This window comes from Cupressus sempervirens, chromosome 5 (genome assembly GCF_028749045.1).
Source record: "Cupressus sempervirens isolate cs-2001-9-10 chromosome 5, ASM2874904v1, whole genome shotgun sequence".
In the NCBI taxonomy this organism is placed as follows: domain Eukaryota; kingdom Viridiplantae; phylum Streptophyta; class Pinopsida; order Cupressales; family Cupressaceae; genus Cupressus; species Cupressus sempervirens.
Window position 1 is genome coordinate 356,463,838 of NC_143122.1, and position 13,705 is coordinate 356,477,542.

A 13,705-nucleotide genomic window follows, 5' to 3' on the forward strand; every position below is an offset into this window, starting at 1 on the left:
AATGGGCATGATGAGAATTTCTCTATGCAATTTGCTAACTCCTAGGATAATCGTAGAGTTACCATAAATGGTATCTCATTTCATATTTCAGAGGAGGCAATTGCTCTAGTGATAGGCTTGCCCATGAGGGGAAGGAAATGGAAAAAGATGCTGAGGGTGTTAGATGACATGAGCTTGCAATGTTTCTTCATGGATGGCGAGGAACCAATTTGGCATAGAGGTGGTTTCATTCAGGAGAAGCATCTTGACCCATGGAACAATGTTTGTTTAATTTTGATGAAATATCTTACCCTGGAAGGAAGGTATGGATTCTGCTACTATGATCACTTTTCTCTCCTTAATCATTTTTGCCACATTTATTTCATTTCTCTTCCTATCTTCTTGCTACATGATTTAGAGGATTTTGTTGTTGATGTCAGAGAAAAAATAAAAAAGGGGGATAAATTTACAATTTAACACCAGGGTTTAATTTTTAGGTTGTACCAATTCTACCTTGCCCTTGCCCCCCTTAGGATTGCGGGTCCTAGAGCCCCTACCTCACAACCTTCACCTAGTCGGTGCCTGGTGAATCCCTCCCCAATGGGGAAGAGAGGGAGATAGGATAAAAGGAAGGAGAAGGTGGTCATGGAGTTGGAGGATGAGGGGAGAGGGGGTAGGAGGAGGTCGAGGAGGTTAGCAAAATCTAATGGTAAGAGGAAGTTGAGTGAGGGAGTCTTGCAAAAGGAGGAGTCTGATTCAAAGGATTTTGGCTGCCCCAAATGGAGGATGAAAGATAAAGTAGTTAACTTTAGGGTGGGAGGTATGGAGGAGGTGGAGGAGGAGGATTTAGACTCCTCTAGGTCAGATTTAGGTGATGGAAAGGAGAATATGGATGTGTCAAATGTTTCAGTGACATTTGAGCTGGGGTATGTGGACCTAACAAAGGATCAGTTCTTTGATATGGTGGATAGGATGCCTTCCCCCATAACAATCTCCTCCTCTGTTAAGGTTGTTTTTGAAAATGCTACTAACCCCTTGATTGTGTAGGATACCAAAAAGACTAGTACTGATGGCTATCCTGGCAATTTGCATAAGGCTGGTAATGAGACATGGGAGAGAATTCATGTGCTGGAGGAGAGAATGTGCCTACTAACCAAGTTCATTGTTAAAGTGACACATGTGGTGGCTACCACTCTGCGTTTGCTCAAGGAGGTTGATGGGGACCTGTGTAAGGAGGACTCTAAGATGCTATTTGACTTCCTAGAAGAAGACTAGGAAAACATCCTCCTGGAGAGGAAAGAGGCCAAGAAATCTTAAGGGATCCCTCCTTTTTCTTTTTATGTTATTAATCTGCTGGTTATTGGACTTATTAGTTTGGAAGGTTGTTATGCCTTTGGTAATATTTTTCTTTAGACTCTTGAGTTTGATTCATATGTTTTGTTTAAGCCTATTGATACTCTCTTAACTATAGCAAACTTTGTTTTTGTTTCTAGCAGCAATAGGGGTTAGTTTAGTTTTGATGGTAATCCATTGATAGTTGACCAGTTTTCTATTATGGGCCAGCCCCCTTGTTTTGGCTACTATTAATTCAAAAATAGTTTTCATATCCTAAATTTCCTTCAGAGTAGGCTAGTCCTTCTTTCTAGCAATTTCTCTAGTCCTTTTGCTAGGGCTAGAAGTAACATCCCAAAGATTGTCTTTCTCCTCGACAACCTAAATAATGGGCTTGTGACTACCCTAGTTCTCTGTCTTGTCCATAAATCTTGAGACGATCAACAAAGGTCTTTAATATTTTATAATTTTGATCTATGATACTCCTAAGGCTAGCATCAATGCTATCATTATTTTCCTCCAAAGCCAAAATTATGTCCTCGATATCCTTGAATCTAGTAACATTACTAAGTTTTAAAAATTTGTATTGTTTATGAGATTTTATGTGTGCATCGAGACAGATTGGGCTCTCCCTACCAAAATATCCCTATCTCCTAAATTTGGGAAGTAAATGGAACACCTTGAATATGATGAATCAACAATTATTTTCAACTTTCTTTATTTTATGGGTCATGGTAGCAATAATTTTCTTTCAAAAATAACAAATAATGCTTTATTTAGAAAATGAATAATACAAATAAGGATGAATCTTACCCTATATTTTTTAGAGGTTTAGAATATTGATTACAACGAAGGGTGTTCCCTTTTGGATTGTTCAAGGATAAATAGTACTCAATCAAAGATCTTTCAATCAATTTTATTACTCACCCTGATCTTAGGTTGTCTTTTTTTTTTCTTAGTATTTTTTTGTTTGTTATTATTTTTTTGTTTCTCTACTGAATTGTTTCTATTTCATCTAGTTATTTGTTGCATTCTATGTTGCTTAGTACTTCATCATTCCATTTGTAAAAGAGATCAAAGACTTTTAGAATTGGTTCTTATCTAATAAAACTCTATAACAACATTATTGATAGATGATTCTCATCATTATAAGTAAATATTTCATTGATTATTATAGTCCAAAGATTTTATATAACTACAATAAGTACGGTATAGGTAGATTTAATTACAAAAATTGCTTATATTACTGGAAAAAATTGAACAATATATAACAATATATAGACAAAAAGTCTATGTGATAACAAAATGATTAGATTATAATTTATAGTTTTTAGGATTCATATTAGTTTATAACAAACTTTGTTATCATCGAAATATCAAGAAGAAAACATATTTAGTAAGATATCACCGAAATAAAACACTGACACCATAATGTACAATTTCAGATTTTCATTTACCAAATAAAAATGCAAATATGGAGAAGACTTCTATCTTACCCATCTTGGGAACATCTTTTCTATAAATTCCCACATAATGTGTCCCCCAATTTACTTTCATTTCACGGTTCTGAAAAGTGAAATAAAAGTCAATTCCAGTTATAGAAATAGTTGCCTAATGGAAGAAAAATCTTGTACGATATATATGGTCTATTCTTAAAATATCAGCCGCCCAAGGGAGGAAATAATACCATTGATGATCTTAGTTTGCATCAGAGAAAAGAGCTTTCTACCCCCCCCCAGGGTCTTCCCAAATCATAAGGAAAGCAAAGTTTTCACTGCTTTTCTCAAATTTAGGAAGCCTTTGAGGGTAGTGGAAAACGACTCTCTTACAACCTTAGGAATGCAAATCATAAGGCTAGTCGCGAAAAAACCAACAAAAGAAAAAAATTATATCATCCATTCAAAGAGAAGAAAAGGTTTGATTGTGTTTTTTCAGTATTGTTCAAGCCAATTTATAGAGATTTTGAAGGAACTGCTCAAAATATTCTTAAGCGATAACATGTTATCCACAATCTTCACTTCATTATTCTTCTTATCCAATAGGAAAACATTAACGACGTCTTTGGAAAGAGCGAATATATTCCAGATAAAGGATAAACATTGCGAGTGGTGGGAGAATTCTAAGGATTTTTATGTTTTTAAACATTCAATAAAAGGAATAAATATGCGAACGTTGTCAAAGAATATAAATTGACCTTCGATTAAGCTTATGTTGAATAGGAGATTTTAGAATACTATACTAGCAGACGAATAATTAACTTTTTATTCCAAATCTTTGACATATTACTATAACCTTTTGTGAGAAGCCAAGCATATTTGTCCATGGCTGATTTTGTGGCTATAGCTTTCTAAAACATCTAATATATTTAGTTTATTTTTTAATCTCAATAGAAATCGTTATAGCTTAATTGACTGAGCACACAGAGTCAACGAAATAATTTCGAGACATCAAAGACATCTCTAAAATTGTGAGTGGAGCTAATTCGACGTGAAAAAGGAAAGAAAGTGAGTATGTGGAAAAAGACAATTAGTATTAACATGATATAAGAAACCACGTATAGAAATTAGTTTTTTCCCTATTGAGGTTATTTTCCTCATTTAGCATTCTAGAAATATAAAATTGAATATCTATCTTCATATAGAGAGAGAGAGATCTTAAAGAGTTGTGTTAAATCTTGGAGGAGGTGTTCTTGTATAGGTTTTAAGATGAATTATTTGCATAGTTGATAGACATTTTTAAATGCAATACTTTAAAGTGAGAGATAGTTCTGAAAGAATATATTTATCTCTTTTAAGTATGGATATTCTTAATAAATATGTATTCTTTTATTGTTTGATATTTTTTTTAAATTATAAGATATGGCTAGATATCATTTGATCTAAGAAATAATCTCCTAAAATATATTTCATGAAATGGTTAAATTGTTGTATTTATAACTTTATTTTCACATAGTGTATGTTATAATTTTTTTTTCTAAATCGCAATTTAGTAAGATGCATGTGCAGAAACATTACCATAAAGATAAGTATTCAGATGTTTTATCATATTCTAGTTTTAAGATTAGTTTTTTAATCATAAATCATGATAAATATTATTTATCATCCCATCAGTGATGTAGAACTTTAAAGAGATGCTTGAACATAGGCAATGTTTTCCCAATAACTTCAAATTAAATAACATTTGCCAATCAAATTGCTATAAATTACATTTTTTTGATACACACAATGCTACATTTATTAAAATTAACTAGAACAAATCTGATCATTATTTATACTTAATAAAATCATGAAATTGTATAACTGAATTCTTTAATAAGTTTCTAATGTTGAAATATAAAGCTCAATTAATACATGACCAGTCATATCCTCTAGTCTCTTTGTATTCAAATATCTGTATATAAATGAATTGTGTAATCTATGTCAAATATTTCAATAATATAATTGATTCTTGGTTGAGTGTGGACACGGGCAAGTTTTTTAAACTATGAAGAATATTATTTTCTTGTACGCTGTCTTCTTCAATTATTTTTTATTAGGTTTCTTTGATCCATTTAACCCTACCAATAAAGTAGCGTATGACATGGAAAGGGTTGAGTTTTCTTGTGCATAAGTCATCATTAGAGGGAAAATTAGAAGAGAAGAGCAACAAAAACCATCGTGCCAGCCGCATAAGAGGTAACCATATTGATATAGCTGCTGGGAATATGAAAAAAGAGATCCTTGTGGGACATGGAACAAGTATTAGTAGCTACTGGAAATACCACACTATGTGGACAACTCTGCGAGAAGGCGAAGGTCAAACAGATAGTTTTGGGTCATTTGAGAAGGGGAAATGCAAATTGTTTGATGGAAACTTTATTGACACCAAGTTCTGATTATATGTGACAGATAATAAGCATGGGATTGATCAGACTCAGCAGTTTGAGCACATCAATTAACATTAAATTGATCTACACAATTTACTAATAAATTGCAGACAACAGAAAGTGGGCATAGCATGTTCCATTCTCCACATCATTCCATGGCTCCTTATCCGAGTGATGCGGAATCCATGCATGAGCCTCACCAATAAGGAGACTATTCCTTCCAAGACCATGCATTTCAATATGACATAGTTTTTGTACGTGGACGCTCCTCCATGCCATGTCATTATAGGGCAAGTTTCTTATAACTCTGTACAGACACAAAAGGCTGAATTGAATGCCCATTATGATCCAGAACAATAGAAAAACTATGGATGTAACCAGGTGAACATGTAGACTGAAGCCAAAGTAGCTAATCCTGTGGGAGGACAAAGGGTGACATTTTTTAAGCTAAATGAGGCAATTGTGAAAAATCTAACTATTGTAGTCACTGATTATTAATCTTCTTTCAGAAACAATTATTAAACTGTTGAAAATAAATTCTCAGCTAATATTGAAAAATAACACAACTGCAATTTCACTTATAATACGGAAAGAAATGAACAACACAATGAACACAATATTTTTGGACAAATTGTCCCTGGAAAAACCCCTAAGGGAAAACCAGTTCTACAGATGAGGAATTATATTAAACTTCAGCAAATCAAGAGATACAAGATTCCTTGCCTCTCACTGGTAGAACTCCGACAACCTCCTAATTTCTCCCACTGATATTCTCCACTGCTATCCCCACGCTAACACTGCGCCCTTGCTAACATTGCAAGACTGTTTGCTAACACTGCAAACGTTTCTCCAAAACTTCTTGATCCAAATGACCCAATGACCCCTTTTTATACTACTCCTGTTGGTAAACCAACGACCGAGATTAAATCAAACCAACGGCTGAGATTAAGACAACTCGACAGCAAATAATAGAATTGGTTGCAAGGTGTCCAAAAGGGAATCTCTAAAATTAGTAAATAATAACCATTTACTAACTCTTGGCAAGTGGACAAACAGCTATCCAAACCACCCATAAATACTACTGCTATTCATAAATAAGGACGAATAGCTATCCAAGCTACCCATAAATACTACTGCTATTTTCGGGTCAGAAATAATAGCTGCCCAACTAACAATAATTAACACTCCCTCTTAGTGAGAAAGCTGTTCTGCAAGACACCCATCTTATCTCTGAAGAAGATAAATTTGGCCTTTCTCAAAGCCTTTGTCAGAATGTCTACTACCTGCTCATCTGTAGGTATGTATTGTAGTCGAACAACTCCCCTTTGTACACAATCTCTGATGAAGTGATATATGATATCTATATGTTTAGACCTATCATGAAACACTGGATTCTTAGACAACTTGATGCAACTCTAATTGTCACAATGTATCACAGTAGTCTCAACCTTCTGACCAAACAAAGCTACTAACAACTTCCGAAGCCATATAGCTTGCCATGTCACCATGCTAGCTACTATGTATTCTGCTTCTGTTGAACTTAGAGCCACAGACTTCTGCTTCTTGCTGAACCAAGATACAACTCTTGATCCCAAGCTGAAACAACACCCTAAAGTGCTCCTTTTGTCCATTGTACTTTCTACCCAATCTGTATCAGTATAGTCTATCAACCTAATACCTTCACCTCAAACATATCTAATCTCATACTCGACTGTACCATGAGAGTAACGTAGCACATGCTTAGCCGCTATCGAATGCATTCTCTTTGGTTCAACCATGAACTGACTAAGAGAGTTTACTACAAATGCTATATCTAGCCTAGTGTTAACCAAATACATAAGCGAACCAATCAACTATCTATATAAAGTGGGATCTACATCTTTCTCCTTAGATGTATCTACCTTACTCCAATTCGTGATCATGGGTGTAGACATGGCTTTGCAATCCTCCATCCCAAATTTCTTCAAGATTTCAATGCAATATTTCCCTTGACCAAGGAAAATCTCTCCATTTGTCTGCCACACTTCCATGCCTAGAAAGTAGTGCATAAGTCCTACATCCTTCATCTTGAACTCTTCTGCAAGGTTCCTCTTGCAATCCACTATGAGCCCTAGTGAACCTGTAAGAAATAGGTCATCCACATAAAGAACAAGAATGAGAATCTAACCCCTAACCATCAAGTAGTAGAGGTTAGCATCTGCTTCACTCTTCACAAAGCCCATTTTCTGCAAGTATGTATCAATGCGCTCATACCATGCTCTAGGAGCCTGCTTGAGTCCTTACAATGCTTTCTTCAATCTGCACACGTGGGTCTCTTTGCTGTGTGCTACAAAGCCTTCTGGTTGTTCTATGTATACCTCCTCCTTTAACTCACCATTGAGGAATGCTATCTTGACATCCATTTGATGGATTTGCCATCCCATTTGGGCTACAAGTGAGATTACAGCTCGTATAGAAGTATACCTGGCAACTGGAGCAAATGTCTCCTCATAGTCTATTCCCTCCTTCTGAGAGAACCCCTTTTCCACGAACCTAGCCTTGTATTTCTTGATGCTACCATCTGCACCATGCTTTATCTTATAGATCCGACGTGATCCAACTACAGCCCTATTTGTTGGTCTAGGTACTACCTCCCACACATCATTTTGCATTATTGAAGAATATTTCTCAACCATAGCATCTCGCCATACCTGATGTTCTAAAGCTTCCTGATAGCTAGAAGGCTCACTATCTACCAACTGACTAACTAATGCCACATAGTCATTGAACTTGGCTGGTTGTCTTCGCTGTCTAGTACTCTTCCTAGGAGCTCCCACAAACTCTCGAGTATCCCTTTGTGTATCTGGAACCAGATGGTTCTTGCTGCCAACTATAGAGGATGAAATGTCAACCTCTAAGTCTTCTAGATGCATTTCCTATTGCACCTATTGCTTCATACTCTGTGAATCTTCACTTACTGAGTCTACACTCGTACTGGTAACTGTACTTGAGCTTTGCTGCCCTTGACTTGGTCTTGGAGCTTCTGTTGGCTACTCACTCTGATCATCTACTAGCAAATCTTTGGATCTCTTGAATGCCTTGTCCTCCATGAACTTGACATCTCGTCTGACAATAATTCTTTTAGTCCCTAGAACGAAAATCATGTATGCCTTTGAGGTCTCACTGTACCCAACAAAGTACCCCCTCTCTGCAGTCTAATCTAACTTTGTACGTGTATCTCCAGGAATATGACAATATGCCAAACTCTCGACTATCCTAAAGTGACTAACATCTGGCTTCTTCCCTATAAAAGCCTCCTCTGGTGTCATCTTCCCTAGCACCTTGTGTGGAACTCTATTATGAATGTAGACTACTGTATTACACACCTCTGCCCATAAGTAACGAGGCATGTCTTGGTCATGTAGCATAGCTCTTGCTGCCTCTGATATAGAACGGTTCTTCCTCTCAGCAACTCCATTCTGCTATGGATTGTAAGGAACAATCCATTCTCTCTTGATTCCTTCTCTGGTGCAGAACTCCTGGAAGACATTTCCTTTGTACTCGCCTCCATTGTCTGACCAAAGAACCTTTATCTTCTTTCTTGTCGAATTCTCCACAAGATCCTTGAACTCTTGGAATCGACTGAAAACCTCATCCTTAGTCTTCAAGAAGTATATCCAGGTCTTTCTAGAGAAATCATCAATAAAAGTAACATAGTACTCATATCCTCTGAGAGATTTTGTCGACATTGGTCCACAAACATCTGAATGTACTAGACCAAGAACACCCTTAGATCTGGTGTCACTCCTCGGAAAAGATGCTTTCGCAAACTTCCCCATCACACATCCCTTACATACATCGTCATGCTCTATGCTCACCTCTGGAATGCCTGTCACAGTCTCACGAAGCAATCTAAGTGCTCCATGATGAATATGGCCCATCCTCCTATTCCATAGCTCTCCAAGATCTCTAGGATTACTGTTGCTCATAAGTGCCTTAGGAGTATCAAATTGCAATCTATAAAGGCGACCACTCCTAACTCCAATAGTTATGGGTGATTTCCAATCCTTGTGCTTAATCAACACATGTGTCCCTCTAAAGAGTATATTATACCCCCTATCCTAAAGAATAGATACAGAAATCAAATTCATACCTAAGCTTGGCACATATAACACATCATGAAGTGGAATTATCTTTCCATTCTCCCTTTGAAACTGAACAATCCCTTTCCCAACAGGGTTGAGTTTGGACAAGTTTTCCATAGAAATTTGGATGTTGGTGTCCTCTTCCTTGTAACTGGAGAAGTACTCTCTAACTCCTGTCATATGAAATGATGCCCCACTATCTATATACCAAACACACTATGAGGTTGAGCTAACCATACAAGCTATGAGTGCAAACTCATCTTCCATTCTACTGGAGAGTTCTTCTGCACTTGCTGAAGCTGCCACCTACTTCTATCACTAACATAGTGGCCAAACTCGTGACATCCAAAGCACTTGACCTTAGAAAGGTCCTTCTTCTTCTTTTCACTTTGTGAATTTGATCCTTTGCTAGATCCCTTCTTTGCTTTCCCTTTACCCGCTAGGGCAACGTTCTCTTGTTCCACCTCATTTTTTTGACTCTTGTTGGCCCCATTGACAAGACTTAGTCTAAACTCCTCCTGAGTGAAATTAGTCCATAGTCGATCCCAACTCAGTAAAGTATCTCGTCTGCTGACAACTTGAACAAAGACACTCCATTGTTTAGTAAACCCATTTAGGGCTATTCTCACTAGCTCATCATCACTAGGGCTATCTCCAACAGCTGCTAACTCATCCTTGACAAGTCTGAGCCTAGTGAGGTAACTTGTGACGTCTTCTCCCTGATTCAACCAGGTATCCTTTAGCTTCTCTCTGAGAATCAACTTCCTGTTGGTGGTAGCATTCTGGTACAGATTTAGAATGGCATCCCACATCTTCTTCGCTGTATCTAGTTCCAAGATATGTGGAACAATATGATCCTTGACACCAACAAGGATAATCCTCCTCACTTTGGCATCATCCTTTCTATATGTTGCAAGCTGTGTTGCATCCGTTGGTATAGGTACACCACTGGTAGCATAATCCTTGATACCATTCTCTTCCAACAATAAAGAAATTATGGCATTCCAGACACCAAAATTTGAGGCACCATCCAATCTATCCTGATCTCTCAAACCAGCTGAAGCCATCTTAAGGGTTTAAAGCAATAATAAATCTAAAGAGATCAAAATTTCTTTCCTAGGGCAAAACTCTTCTACCCTTAACAATGCTCTGATACCATGTGAAAAATCTAACTATTGCAGTCACTGATTATTAATCTCCTATCACAAACGATTATTAAACTGTTAAAAATACATTCCCAGCTAATATCGAAACATAACAAAACTGCAACTTCACTTATAATATGGAAAGAAATGAACAACACAATGAACACAATATTTTTTGACAAATTGTCCCTGGAAAAACCCTTAAGGGAAAACCAGTTCTACAAATGACGAATTATATTAAACTTCAGAAAATCAAGAGATACAAAATTCCTTGCCTCTCATTAGCAGAACTCTGACAACCTTCTAATTTCTCCCACTAATATTCCCCACTGCTATCCCCACGCTAACACTGCAAGATTGTTTACTAACACTGCAAACATTTCTCTAAAACTTCTTGATCCAAATGACCCAATGACCCCTTTTTATACTTCTCCTATTGGTAAACCAATGACCGAGATTAAATCAAACCAATGGCTGAGATTAAGAAAACTCGACAACCAATAATAGAATTGGTTGCAAGGTGTCCAAAAGGGAATCTCTAAAATTAGTAAATAATAACCATTTACTAATTCTTGGCAAGTGGACAAACAGCTGTTTAAACCACCCATAAATACTACTACTATTCATAGATAAGGACGAACAGCTGCCCAAGCTACCAATAAATACTACTGCTATTTTCAGGTCAGAAATAACAGCTATCCAACTAACAATAATTAACAGCAATTGACTTAAGTTTGGATGGATACAAAGTCAAAATTCTCAAGGATTTTATTATTTTTTATGCTTGTGAGCTAGCCAAGGTTAATATCCAATGCTTTTGATACCATCCCCATCTCTCCATAATAGGAAATTGTAACTTTTATTTTATCAAGGTACAGAAAATGTCCAAACTTATTGTATCTTATGTAATGCCTGCAGTTCTAAGTTTGAAGAAAAAGACAATTACTCCATTGGAAAAGAAGGAAACCATCATCTTGATTACCCATTTTGTGATCAAGTAGGGGTGTTTGATCTCCCAGATCAGTCAAAGATATTTGTGTCATAATTGTTGATTACCTACATGGCTTTCAGTGGTGACATTGGAACTACGCTTGTGGGATGTATTGAGACTAAAGTGCTCCAACCACGCACAACCATCAAATTAGGAACAATTAGAAGATAAGATTTTGATAACTCTGATCTTATGTGGAGAATACTTATTGACAGTGTCCTAAAGAAAAGTGTGATGATCTTGAGATTTTCTCAAAGACTCAATCTTCTTTAAGATTCAAAATAGGAAGTAGACGATGTTACGCTACTTAATTGTACCAATTGGATTTCATGGGAGAGAACATTGGGATAAATCCCAACAACCACAAGCATAGAATGTCTATGCCTACATCATATCAATATTTTGTTATTTTTAAAAGTTAAATAAAAAATAATTTTAAAACTGTATTTTAAATTAAAATTTATTTTAAAATTGCCATTTTGATGTTGGCATAGACATGGCCACAACCACATGATCATTCATTTCTTCATGTCTCTTTCTATTAAAAGAACATTCTATAAATAACTTGTGCAGTTTATGGAATACTTATTAGATATTTCAGTGATACACTTGGTTCCATGCTCATGTGTGGATCGAACGACAAGAAAGATTGTGTTCTTTTGTTTTGTCTTCTACATTTATGTATTATTTTTTTCCATTTTCTTGTTAGATATTTATAATTTATTCACCCATATGTCAAAATATTACACTTCACAACATTAACACTTTAGAATCTACTAACAATTACATGTTATTGTCATGTTAACACTTTGGTCTAGCTTCTAATAATAATTATATTGAATCATAAAATCAACTTTTTAGGATATAACTGTCTAAAATTTATTGTTATTATTCTATGTCATAATGATCGAGATTACTTGATGTGAATAATAAAGAATAAGAGAACATGTATTTTATACTACACGATTCTTTATAGATATATTCTATAAGGTTGTAATTATCTATATGATTTTATCTTGTAATAAAATTTATTATGTTGATCTCTTAATAAATTTTTATTAAGTAAATTTTTTAATTTTCTATTGATCTCTAAATATGGATAACATGTGATTATTTCTATAATGATATTGGTTAAGTGAATTCTAGGATCATTGTCATTTGAATATAGAAGAAAATTGACATAATGGATTATCTAATGAAACAATTATTGAAAATAAGGAAAAGATCCTTGGTGAGAGGACATGCATGGATAACTTGTTTATGTATGTATATTAACTCTTTTTGTTACATATGAATGAGTTATTTGTGAGTATTTTTAAACTTATTCCTCTTATTTGAAAGGCAACTCACAAAGTTTAGCATTTCATACATGATTCTTATCAATAAGTTACCAATATCTAGTATCAATTATTTCAATAACATAATTGACTGCTTGATTGAGTGTGGACACATGCAATATTTTTTAACCATGATAAATATTATGTCCTTGCATTTTGTCTCCTTCAATTATGTTTTATGAGGTTTCTTTGCTCATTCGATATTGACAATTGTTATCAGAGAAAAGGTAAGGCTAGATTAGAGATTGAAGAAAATAAAATTGATTTTATCACTAATAAATTTCTTGGTAATATGGGCTTAGTAGAGAATAAGGTTCTAAAAAGAGAAAAAAAAATGTGTTCTCATGGGATGGCTAGGAAAATAAAATTGAAGCTGAAATAGAAGGTTTAAAAGCTCTTAAATCTAAACTTAATGTAATTCTTGAGCACACAAGTGATACACAACATAAGAAATTTCTCATGGAAATTTATGGAAGATGAAAAGGGCACACAAGACTCACAAGTATGTAGAATGCCTACCATGCTATACATTTTTTTTGCCAGACCATAATTGCTTGTGACTTAGGTAAAGTCTCAAGTTCATATTAAAAAAGGTTTCTATAGTCCTTAGGTTCCTTACTATTTTGTTCTTCACTTCTTTCTACAAACTGATCAATCTTCACATGTATACTCTCTAGATAACTTTTTAACTAGCAAGATTCAAACATTTTTATGCTTTGTTCTTGTTGGAGTAGCCTAGGAATATGCCTTAATCATTTTTTGCATAACTTTTTCCTTTCCTTGCCTCTTTTGGGATTTAACACTTTCTTCCAAATACTTTGGAATAAAAAACATTAGGTTTATAGCCATACCATAATTCATAATGTATTTGATTTGCACCTTTCTTTAGTTGAACTTGGCTCACATTATGATCTATTTGGTTGATTTCTTAT

The 13,705-nt window shown here is 35.2% G+C and overlaps 1 long non-coding RNA gene across 1 annotated transcript; it reads right to left on the reverse strand.

Annotated features, from left to right (window-relative positions):
• Positions 1 to 2,743: 2,743 nt before the first annotated feature.
• Positions 2,744 to 3,210, reverse strand: LOC149556202 (uncharacterized). The gene is made up of 2 exons (XR_016352337.1): positions 2,999 to 3,210; positions 2,744 to 2,877 (listed from the first exon to the last, which is right to left on the reverse strand). It is a non-coding gene; the product is annotated as an uncharacterized LOC149556202 (long non-coding RNA).
• Between the last annotated feature and the right edge of the window lie 10,495 nt (positions 3,211 to 13,705).